Genomic DNA, 10,860 nt, shown 5'->3' with positions numbered 1-10,860 from the left:
ATTTCATGTGGAATCGCACATACAAATCCAGTCCATAATCACGAAATTTCCTAGAATCGAGAAAAATAACAAACTCTATTCATTCCAGATCAAATGGAAAAGTTTTAGCAATGCACATTCATTCCCTATATGAATTCCAAATTTCAGTTTTAACTAGACACGCCATTTTCTTTCGAAAATTATATCGAGCGCGCGAATAAGTTCAAATTTATCTGGGCGGAGTTATGTGCGCAGTAATAATGTTGATTTGTGTAATGATGAATATACGCTTGCGTATTTAGTGTGGAAAGCGGCATACATTCATTTACGTTGTTTCTTGTAGTGTATTGTGTTTATATAATTAAACCTTAGGTAAAATTAAAAAATGAGCATATAATTAAAAGATTACTGCATTTGTATGGGAAAATATGAACTTGTCGTGCAGTATTCCATCCCAAAACTCGTTCAAATTTCCCATATAAATGCAGTAACCTATAATCATTAATTAAATATGAAAAAGTCAAAACTGCGGCCCCCCCTCTCTCTCTCTCTCTCTCTCTCTCTGGACCATCGTAGCAAGAAACGGGCAAAAATCCATGAAAATACGAGCGTTGGGGATTTTCGCTTGTGTCAAACGACGATGTCTCTGGACCTATGAATGATAGTAAAGTTAAGTACATTTTGTAGCGACACACTAACAGGGGTGTAAAGAGTTCATTCACTCGGTCAATACACAGTTGCCGGCAGCATATCTTAGCTCCTTTCAAAGGGCAAATATGTGTATTTGTATTTGATATAAATACAATACATGTATAGTATGTATTATGTATCTATGACATAACACATTCATAATTTAATGGACCAAACCAAATACCTTAGCAAGATTTCCTCACTTCCACAGAGTTAGCATACACCAAATAGGATAAGTGATTTCCTCACTTCCACAGAGTTAGCATACACCAAATAGGATAAGTGACATTATTAAAAAGGCCCAAAATATGAGGCCTATGGCACTAAAGTTAATAAGAGCTAAAATTTTATTTTATATTTCTTTATTTTATTTAATTATTTCAAAGTGGCCTTACAAACTAATAAAGCAATATTTGTCTCTTTATGATGACAATATGTATATATTAACTCTATATATCCTAAGTAATTAATTTATTTTTAAATTAGTGATCCTGCGGTTATTACACGAAATTTATCAACGATAATGCTTTAAAGGTACTTAAAATCCAAAATTATTCTTTGTTTCTTTCCGTTTCTGCTACATTCATATTGCTTTGTATTTGAGAACTGAGAAAAAACTACAATTCAATCTTACATTGATACTTGTAAGATTGGCATATGCTTTAATTGATTTTTGGACTGGTTTTCGATGCATTTACGTATTCGCAATAACGATAATAACAACAATAGTCATGGTCGTCGTCATCATTCATTCATTCACATTCATGAGGCGAAAGTTTATATAGAAAGTCTAAGGAAATGTGTTGACATCGATGAATTGTAGATTAATTTAAGGTTTGCTTTTCATTCTTAAATTAAAAGTAGAATCGCGATATTCATCCTACGGTCAGGTTTATTGACAGATGAGCATTGGTAAATAAAGATCGTACCTCATCTAAAAATGTCATCGCAAAGTGGGCTGTATATGCACTTAACTTTGTCTATATAATGAAACCTTTAACCTGTCAAATTGAAGTAAACGTTACGAACGCGTGTTTATATTATTAGGATTTTTTTTAAAGATTAAAGATAAGTTTCTATAGAGAGCATACAATACGATTTATTGTTTTGCATGAGTATTCGCAAGTCAACGATCATACTTACTGATTGGAGACGATATTGGATATATATGGACTTTAATGTTAAAATAGTGAATTTACCTTATGGTGTCTATGGGACATTAACATGGGTGGGACTGTCTAAGGTCAATGGGAATTTAGCATAATGAATGTATAGCGACAAGGGATTGGGACTGTCTAGGGTCTATAGAAATTGAAGAAGTGTGAAGTCACAGTACTGTACTTTGGGGAAACAATGGCAACACTGTTGCAAGTGACTGAACTCGATCGGGTGGGGTAGTGTGGCAAGGGGTTCACCTGAATGCGCTCTACTCAGTGGACAAAGACTAAGGAGACATATACATATAGACGTGGTTAGAGACAGGGTTAGAGACATAGACATACATATATTTATGGATATGAATCAAACAAACAACTATACAACAAATTTTATACAAGAGAGAATATACATCTTTTCGAAACAGTAGAGGGGCCTTGAAAAGGGCTTTTGGCTGTCTTCTTCTTCTAATTTCTCTCTTCTCCTGTTTTCCTCCACCAACTTCTCTTCTTCTCCACCTCATTTTTCTTCTTATTTTCATGCTTCTTCTCCTCCTTTCCCTCTTCCTCTTCTTGTTTTCTTCTTTTAATTTTGTTTTGTCTTTTTCAAGCTTAACATTCCATCCTCTAATTTGCTCCTTTTCCTCTAGATCCTCCATTTCTTCATTTTCCTCTTTTATGAACTCCCTTAATATTTCCATCCCTCTCCTTGATTTGTTGATCTCAATTTCCAATCGGTGGGGGCTATAGCAACCAAACTCAGTCCTGACAAACATCTCTTATTTATTCAGTGTTGAATAGCACGATTGACGAACGCTATATTTTATATTTCTCAAGCACGGGCGTGAAGGAAAACATCATCTTTTATCAGCTACACATATTACAGAAAAACAGCCCAAAGTGATTTGAGTTCCAGCCTAAAATATACTTTAATACAACACAACACACTAATACTGACATAACCCACTATACTTTCTATCAATATATAGTGCAAAATTATTTTTTATATATTTACAAAACACATCATCAACTGCAATCACATCAGCAAAGGAAACAGTACTTATAGTTACACTGCTTCATTTTTACATACATTCTTTAGTGCAGGGACAAGGGTATTGTCAAGAGAAAGACACACACACACTTGCGCGTACGCACACGCACACAAACAAAAATACACATACGTACTAGCATGGATACAAATGCACAAACAATATACACATGCATACACTAACACGTACCCTCGTGCACACACACACACACACACATACACACACACACACACACAAACACACACACGCACACAAGCACACACTACCGAAACCACTAATATTTTGGCAACCTTCGGTGGGCACTATAAGACCCAGACTCCTGCCTCAAAAAAATCTCCTCCACCATTCCCAGATCATCCACTACCTCTTGCATCATCATCATTTTGCTAAGGGGGCGCTCACCAGTTATAATGTACTTTCGAGAGAGTAATGTATGTAAGGTGAAGTTGTTTGCATTTAAAACGTGCACAATGGAGAGAATGTTGGCATACCTATATCCTATTTAAATGTAATATGGATTATGTTTATTTGGAGATTCTACTTTTGGAAATTGTACATGATTTAAACACACTGCTAACTAAAATGACTGCTCCCTTGTGTTAAAACATCAGCCTTAATTAGTCTAAAGTACACTATCCATAGCAGCTATTAAAATAGGGAAAATTCATTTTTTCCAGACTAGACAATACCAGCTTCTGTAAGTGCAAAGAATGAATTACCAAATATATGAAATGTAAATAAAGTTATCGGCTTGTTTTATACAATTTACCTCTGAAGTTCAGGAAGTGAACATGGCCAAGTGGAGCTAGCATATTTTTGAAAGGTGCACATCTGGAGTAAGGCCAAGCTGTATACTCTATAACCCCATATTACACCCATAAAGCATACACCAAACTAAAGGGAATTACAGGTTCTTTGAATTATACCTAAGATACATAAGGTCTTTTTCAAACATCTAGTATAATCAGTGAGGAAACCCGAGGAAATTTTTTTTCTTTAAAATCCTAAAACTATGCAAAATATACAAAATATGAAACTGTAGAGCTACACCCAAATTGTTGCTTGCTTTCTTCGTTTTTCACATGTTCAATAACGCGAATTACTTAGCTAAATTATAGGGCATGTGCGACTGTTTAATTCATGCACGACAGGTTAATAATTTGACCGTTGGGGAAAGAATCAGTGCCATCACCCCCAGGCATTTCTGCACTCAAAGAGTGCTGATAATCTAGATGTTAGATCATAGGACTCAAATGTCCCATGTAACTTAAAAGTTATACTTTCGTGAGTGGGAATAGACTCAACACACACTCACATGTAAATTCTGTATCTACTGCAATGAGTACATGAATGGGAATAGACCCAACACACTCACGTAAGAAGCTGTAGTCAGTCTAAGTATGAAATTGCCGTCTTATGTGTAGGGCATGCGCGACTGCTTAATTCATGCACGTAGGGCTGATAATTTGACCGTTAGGGAAGGAATCGGTGCCACAACCCGAACGCATTTTTGCACTCAAAGAGTGCTGATAATCTAGATGGTAGGTCATGAGACTCAACTGTGCCGTATCACCTATAATTTAGGCTTTCGTGAGTGGGAATAATCCCAACACACACTCATGTGTAAAATCTGTATCTACTGTAACAAGTACACGAATGAGAATAGACCCAACACACACTCATGTAAGAAGCCATAGTCAGTCTCTAATATAAGATTAACGTCTTTCACGAATTTTGAATTAAAACCACTGTGCTGTTTATGAGTAAGTTCGAAAATAAGTGATTACCTAGATGACAGCTATGTTAGATTCTTAATCTAGGTTTTCCAACTTGTGTGGCTGGTCGTGATGGTCCTGGGCTCAAGACCGCCTTATACGTTCCTAAATGTGTTCTTTTATTTACTTTAAACATTAGAGTTGAATATTTGTGTTGCCGCTTTGTACTGCTGGGCTTGACGGCCTCTGATGTTTAGACCACCTTATAGGAGTTAATTTCGGGTGCTTTTTTCTAATAATGTTCAGTTGTATTGCCACCGTGTGCGGCGGGGCCTGATGGTCCTGTGTTTTGACCACTTTATGAGTTGTTATGATGGGTCCTTCTTATGTTGGAGATTTAGCATATTAACGGGAATGACAAACACTGTTCTTTATATACCTCAAACACGAACGTGAAGAAAAAGATCCCCTTTTACCGACTACCATTTCACATATCAACCAATCCATACTAGTTTGAATGTTAATCGAAAATATTTTTTTTATGCAAACCAATGCACTAATACCAAGAAAATCAACAATACGTCATACTAACAGATAGTGGAGAAGGACAGATTTTATTTACAAGACACACCGTTGCCTACAATCATACCAGTCAAGTGGGTTAATGTTTATAGTCACATTACTCCACATTCACACAAAACACTCATGAATGCAGGGTTCTTTTTAAAGGAAAGTCACATGCACACACACTATTACAGTAGCAAAGGAGTCAGTGGTTTTAGTCACACTACTCCGCATTCACAAAAACAAACAGAAGACGGAAGGAAATATCGAGGGAGTTTAGAAATGAAGAGGAAGAGGAACGGGATCTACAAGAAAAGGAGCAAATTAGAAGATGGAATGTTAAGTTTGAATAAGAACAATAAACTGAAAAGAATAATATAGAGGAGGAAGATGAAAATGAGGGGAAAATGGAAGAAAGAAGAAAAAGAAAAATATGATGGAGATGAGAAGTAGGTAGAGAGAAGAGAGAAATTTGAAGAAGGAGAAGAAAGAAAACACAAAGGTGCCTTTCAGGGCCGATCCACTGTCTTGAAAATATGTATATTCTCTCTTGCGTAAAAGTGTTTTAGTCTCTGTATGTTTGCATGTTTGATAGATTCGTGTCTATAAAGCTATGTATGCATATGTCTCTAACACTGTCTCTAACCACGTCTCTATGTTTATGTCTATATTGTGTTTGTCCCTAGAGTAGCGGGTATTCATTTCAACCCCTTACCCCACTGCTCCTTCCGATTGAATTCAGCCACTTGTAACATGATTACATTGTTTCCCCAGTGTCCAGTACCGTGACGCCAACCCAGTTAAATTCCTATGGACCCTAGATAGTCCCAAACCCTTGTCGCTATACATTACCAATGTTAAATTCCCATTGATCTAGACAGTCCCACCCATGTCAAAGTCCCTTATACCTCATGGGGCAAACTCACTATTTAAACATTAAAGTTTAGTAGACCCAAATGGTACCCATTCACTACAGTCATACTTCATAAACAAAACTGTCATCACAAACTTCGCTATCTCAACTCCAAATTATTTGTATATATTGAAACATTCAGAATGTCAACTAGATGTGGTCATTTCCAATAAGTGTTTATCACGTATACGTAGATCTAAAGCAAGGGTCGGACCATTGCATTTGACTTCTAGAAACAGGTTGCATGCCTATGGGTATGGTTGGTCTGGCACTTTTTGCATATTTTACAAATGAGCCATTAGCCTTGACCCCCAACAAGTCAATTGTGGTATTCGAACTCGATTCAGGTCTGGTCTTGTATTTGAATATATAAGGCATCCGGTCATAGAGATACATAGTTAGTTCAGGCCGTATAGTCAATTAACCCAATAATATATTATCAATTTTCAGTAAACTGACTGAAGAATGACAACACGGGGAACGCATGAAACAAGGAAAATGAGACAAATACGTTCTCTTCATACTTTCGAAGTTTCTTTCTATTATACCAATATTTTAAAAGATATGATTGTACGAGTGTCTGTCTGTGAATACGTGCAAGTGTGTGCATTCATACCATAATTTAACTTTTTCTTCGTCGTTAACGATATAGATTTGGCTTTCATAAAGGTTTTATTAATTAAATATTGCGTATGGGTGTGCATTACAGTCTCGTACATCTGGTTCACACCGAGGTGGTTAGGGTAAGACTAATGAAATTTAGGAGCCGGATAGGGTTTAGATCAGATGTATGTGTGCATATTTATACATGTTCTTTTCATGTATGTTAAGATACGTTACCCAAAAAATGCAAATGGCTATGTGACGTTTTCTCTTCAATTCAGCCAGTATTTCACTTTCTCCTGGTGGTTAATTTTATTTCTTTAAACATCTTACTTTCTTTTCTTCATCATATATTTATTTTGTTGTGTACTTATGCTTCACGAGTCTTTTTAAAATATTTGTGTCTGACTATTTTCTATATTCCACCATTAAACAATTTTTCTTTAATTTCGAGACACTTTCTGTTGGGTCTGTTTTATTTGTAAAATTCTTGGTGCAGGTGTCTTTTCTGCTTACCTTATATACATTTTCTTCATTTAAAGGTAAATATATTTAATATTTCATACATTTCCATGTTCAAATGTTGAAAATGTACGCATGCGTAGACAAAAAACTGGAAAGTATTTGTAGTGACCCGAAGAGTAATGTATGTGATATACAGATTATATGAACGGATTAGAGATGTATCTTATATACAGATAATATCACTGGAATATAGATTTATCTTATATACAGATAATATGACTGGAATATAGATGTATCTTATATACAGATAATATGACTGGAACAGAGATGTATCTTATATACAGATAATATGACTGGAATATAGATGTATCTTATATACAGATAACATGACTGGAACAGAGATGTATCTTATATACAGATAATATGACTGGAATAGAGATTTATCTTATATACAGATGATATGACTGGAACAGAGATGTATCTGATATAAAGATAATACGACCGAAATACATTTATTTCCCATACAGATAATACGACCGAAATGGATATGTATGTGCTGTACAGATAAAATGACTCGAATAGACATGTATGAGATGTACATATAAAATGACTCCAATCGACAAATATGGGGTATACAGATCGTATGACTTGAACAGACATATGTATGGTACAGATATAATATGACCTGTATATATATATATATATATATATATATATATATATATATATATATATATATATATATATATATCTGTGTGTGTGTGTGTGTGTGTGTGATAAACATATAATATGACTCGAATAGATATGTGTATGGTATACAGATAGTAGGACATGATTAGACCCACATGTCGCAAACAGACAATTTGACTTGAAAATATGTACGTTTCGCACACATATACTAATGCAGATCAATTATATAGGCTACCTTACAAACGTGACATTACTCACTTGATACATTTTTAAGAAATGCATATATTTCTTTCAAAAGAAAACACCGACTTGCTTTGATTTATCACTGTCTACAATTAGAATTCATATGGTTCACCACACGTGAGTGTTACAGTAATGTCGTACCTTGAATACGTGTGCTTTATAAATTAGGATATCCAGAATTGAATTTTATTAGGTTTACACTATACATTGGCCCCATCGTTAAAGTGTAAAGTTTATGTAGCTTAATCGAATACTCACTAAAGGTTTGTACTTAATTTGTATATTCTAACAACATGGGAAACTTTCATATTTTTATCTAAAGCAAAGCATTAAAACTCGATTATTTTTAAATATTTTGGGTATGAAAGTTATTTTTAGGCACAGACTCAAGTCCACACAATCTTAATCAGACTCGCCATAAAACGGTTACTAGATGCTGTCCTACCTTCGGATCAGGTCGGTTGGAATTTCAGTTAACTGTTGGGTCTATTCCACAAAAGTCACTTGCACTAAATTTGAAGGTCATTCAGTTTAAAACTAATTCAGGAAAATGCACGATAACGCCAAAAAAACATTTGCTTATCTATTAGTGATTAGAGCGTATGAATAAATATCGTTATCTAAACCGAATGTATTCTAAGCGTTTGTATGGCAAAATTTTAACAATATAACTGTAAAGAAAACGTACTCAAGGAAACGTTCGTTTTGTTTTTTTTTGTTGTGCTCAGGATCTTTTTGGGGGAAAGGAGTTGGTTGGGGGGTTCGGGCGGAGGAGGCGGATGAAGGAAAGTACCAGCTTGCCGACTCCATCCATTTGTCCCCGACTTCATGTTTAATGTCCTGTATTTTCTAAAGTGAGCTAACATGTAAAGTATAATTATAGCAAATAAGATAAAAGATGGCCTTGTTGTAGGTACTATTAAATAATAATATTGGTATTATTTAATGCTTGCATAATCCAAGTCTCGTTTTGTACTATTTTGTTTAAATACATTTGGCCGCTCATTTAGCACTGGTTATAAAATGCTTGAAAAGCCATTATTATAAGTGATATGTTATAATACAATGAATTCCAGTTTGAATTTCATTTAATATGGAAATATTTGGATGAATTTTTGAGAAAGTCGGCATCATAAAAAATAAATCTTCTGAGCAAAAATACAAGGGACGTGCAAAACGTCTGAAATATAATAACAACTATTTTCATTAATATTATTGACTTACATATATAATTATCAGTATCAGTGATGACGTTGAAAATACAAAATAATGGTACAGATAGGCACACCATCATCATCATTTCGTGCTGGTTATAATCATCTTTGTTTTATTTATCAAGTCAAAATTGTTCTTCTACATCTTCCTTATATGCACTCCCCTTATTCGTCTTCTATTAATTCATTTTTGTCTTTTCCGTCCTAATTATAATTTACATCACCATCAATATTTTCGTCGCATTAATTGTCAGTGTCGTCGGTTCCGTTATCGTTCGCCTCAGTATGCTCTTTTTATACAGTAAATATTTGATTAACATAACAATTGTCTTGAGTTCGTAAATTTTGGTCGCACACTAGTGTGTATGTGGTAAAAGACATAACACACCATGTGGTCTCAGGCGCAAAGTCAATTTTCTTCGTTGAACTGTATTTTGTGCAAATCTGGTTCTCTTTTATCAGTGGTGATTTAGATATCCCGGTGCTTTACTCCTATTTACTTAGTAAGCAAAACTCTCTGTCAGAAGGCATGCTAGCAAATATATGGTCGCTCCTTTAATTTTAGTTTCAGGAATGCGTGGTTCGCTTGTATTAGTCTATATTAGAATTGCATGGTGCATACAACCTGTTTGCCCCCACCCTCTAATACACTGTCGCTCTCTCTCTCTCTCTCTCGATTGAATAGAGACCTTGCAAAGAATATAAGGAAATAAATACTTGTACTGGACTTCAAAGCGATTAGGAATATAACTATTCTTGTTCTGTAGGTATATTTTCAAATGTTCAAACATATTTTGATATAATTGTTTTCTTCTGTAATTACTTTTTAAAAGCAGAAACCAATTGTAATGGATCTAGTTTAGTAATGTTATTAATGTATTTATCAGATTGCTATCAGAAGTAATTCAGAGGACCTCAAAAGTAATGAATCCACTATTATTTTTTTTGTGATTCTGCGTATTACATTGCATTTCTTTAATATGTCTGAAAGTCTTCAGAAAATGGAAGAATACAAATATATATATATCTCTCTCTCTGACCGCACCGACTTACTTGCACCACAGGCTCTAATACTCCTTTATTTCCATACACATATTATAATGCATTACGAAACTTTCTGTACTTCAAGGTGTCTTTTTAAACATGTTTACCAGATTTCATGATACGAAGCACTCATTTAGAATAAAACAACCGATTTTTAAATGGTATTTAGTTTCCTTATTCGCCAGACAGGAAAAAATATGATTTGTATATGTTACCTGATGGATATCATTGAATCTCCAGTTACAGAATTGGAAATTAGACAACAAATGTTTGCAAATTAAAAAAAAAATATCTGCATTTTATAAAGGTGTTCGGAAGATTTGATAAAATAAAACTAAACGGTAAAGAAGGACCAACATTTGCAAATATGCGTTTCACGGGTGTGTCTTGTATCTTTTTGCTGTGAAAATAGTTCTCAGTCGTCATGTTTTGACTTTTTGTTTTCTAACTTATCCATGTCGTTATCTTCACTAGGCAATATTTATCGACCCATGTCGTTCCACAATGATATTGTCATCGTTATCTATGGGATACAAA

Source organism: Sinohyriopsis cumingii, unplaced genomic scaffold, assembly GCF_028554795.1.
Source record: "Sinohyriopsis cumingii isolate HCF-2022 unplaced genomic scaffold, ASM2855479v2 utg001527l, whole genome shotgun sequence".
Taxonomy (NCBI): domain Eukaryota; kingdom Metazoa; phylum Mollusca; class Bivalvia; order Unionida; family Unionidae; genus Sinohyriopsis; species Sinohyriopsis cumingii.
The sequence above is the reverse complement of the archived record's forward strand: the minus strand, read 5'-3'. Positions refer to the sequence as shown.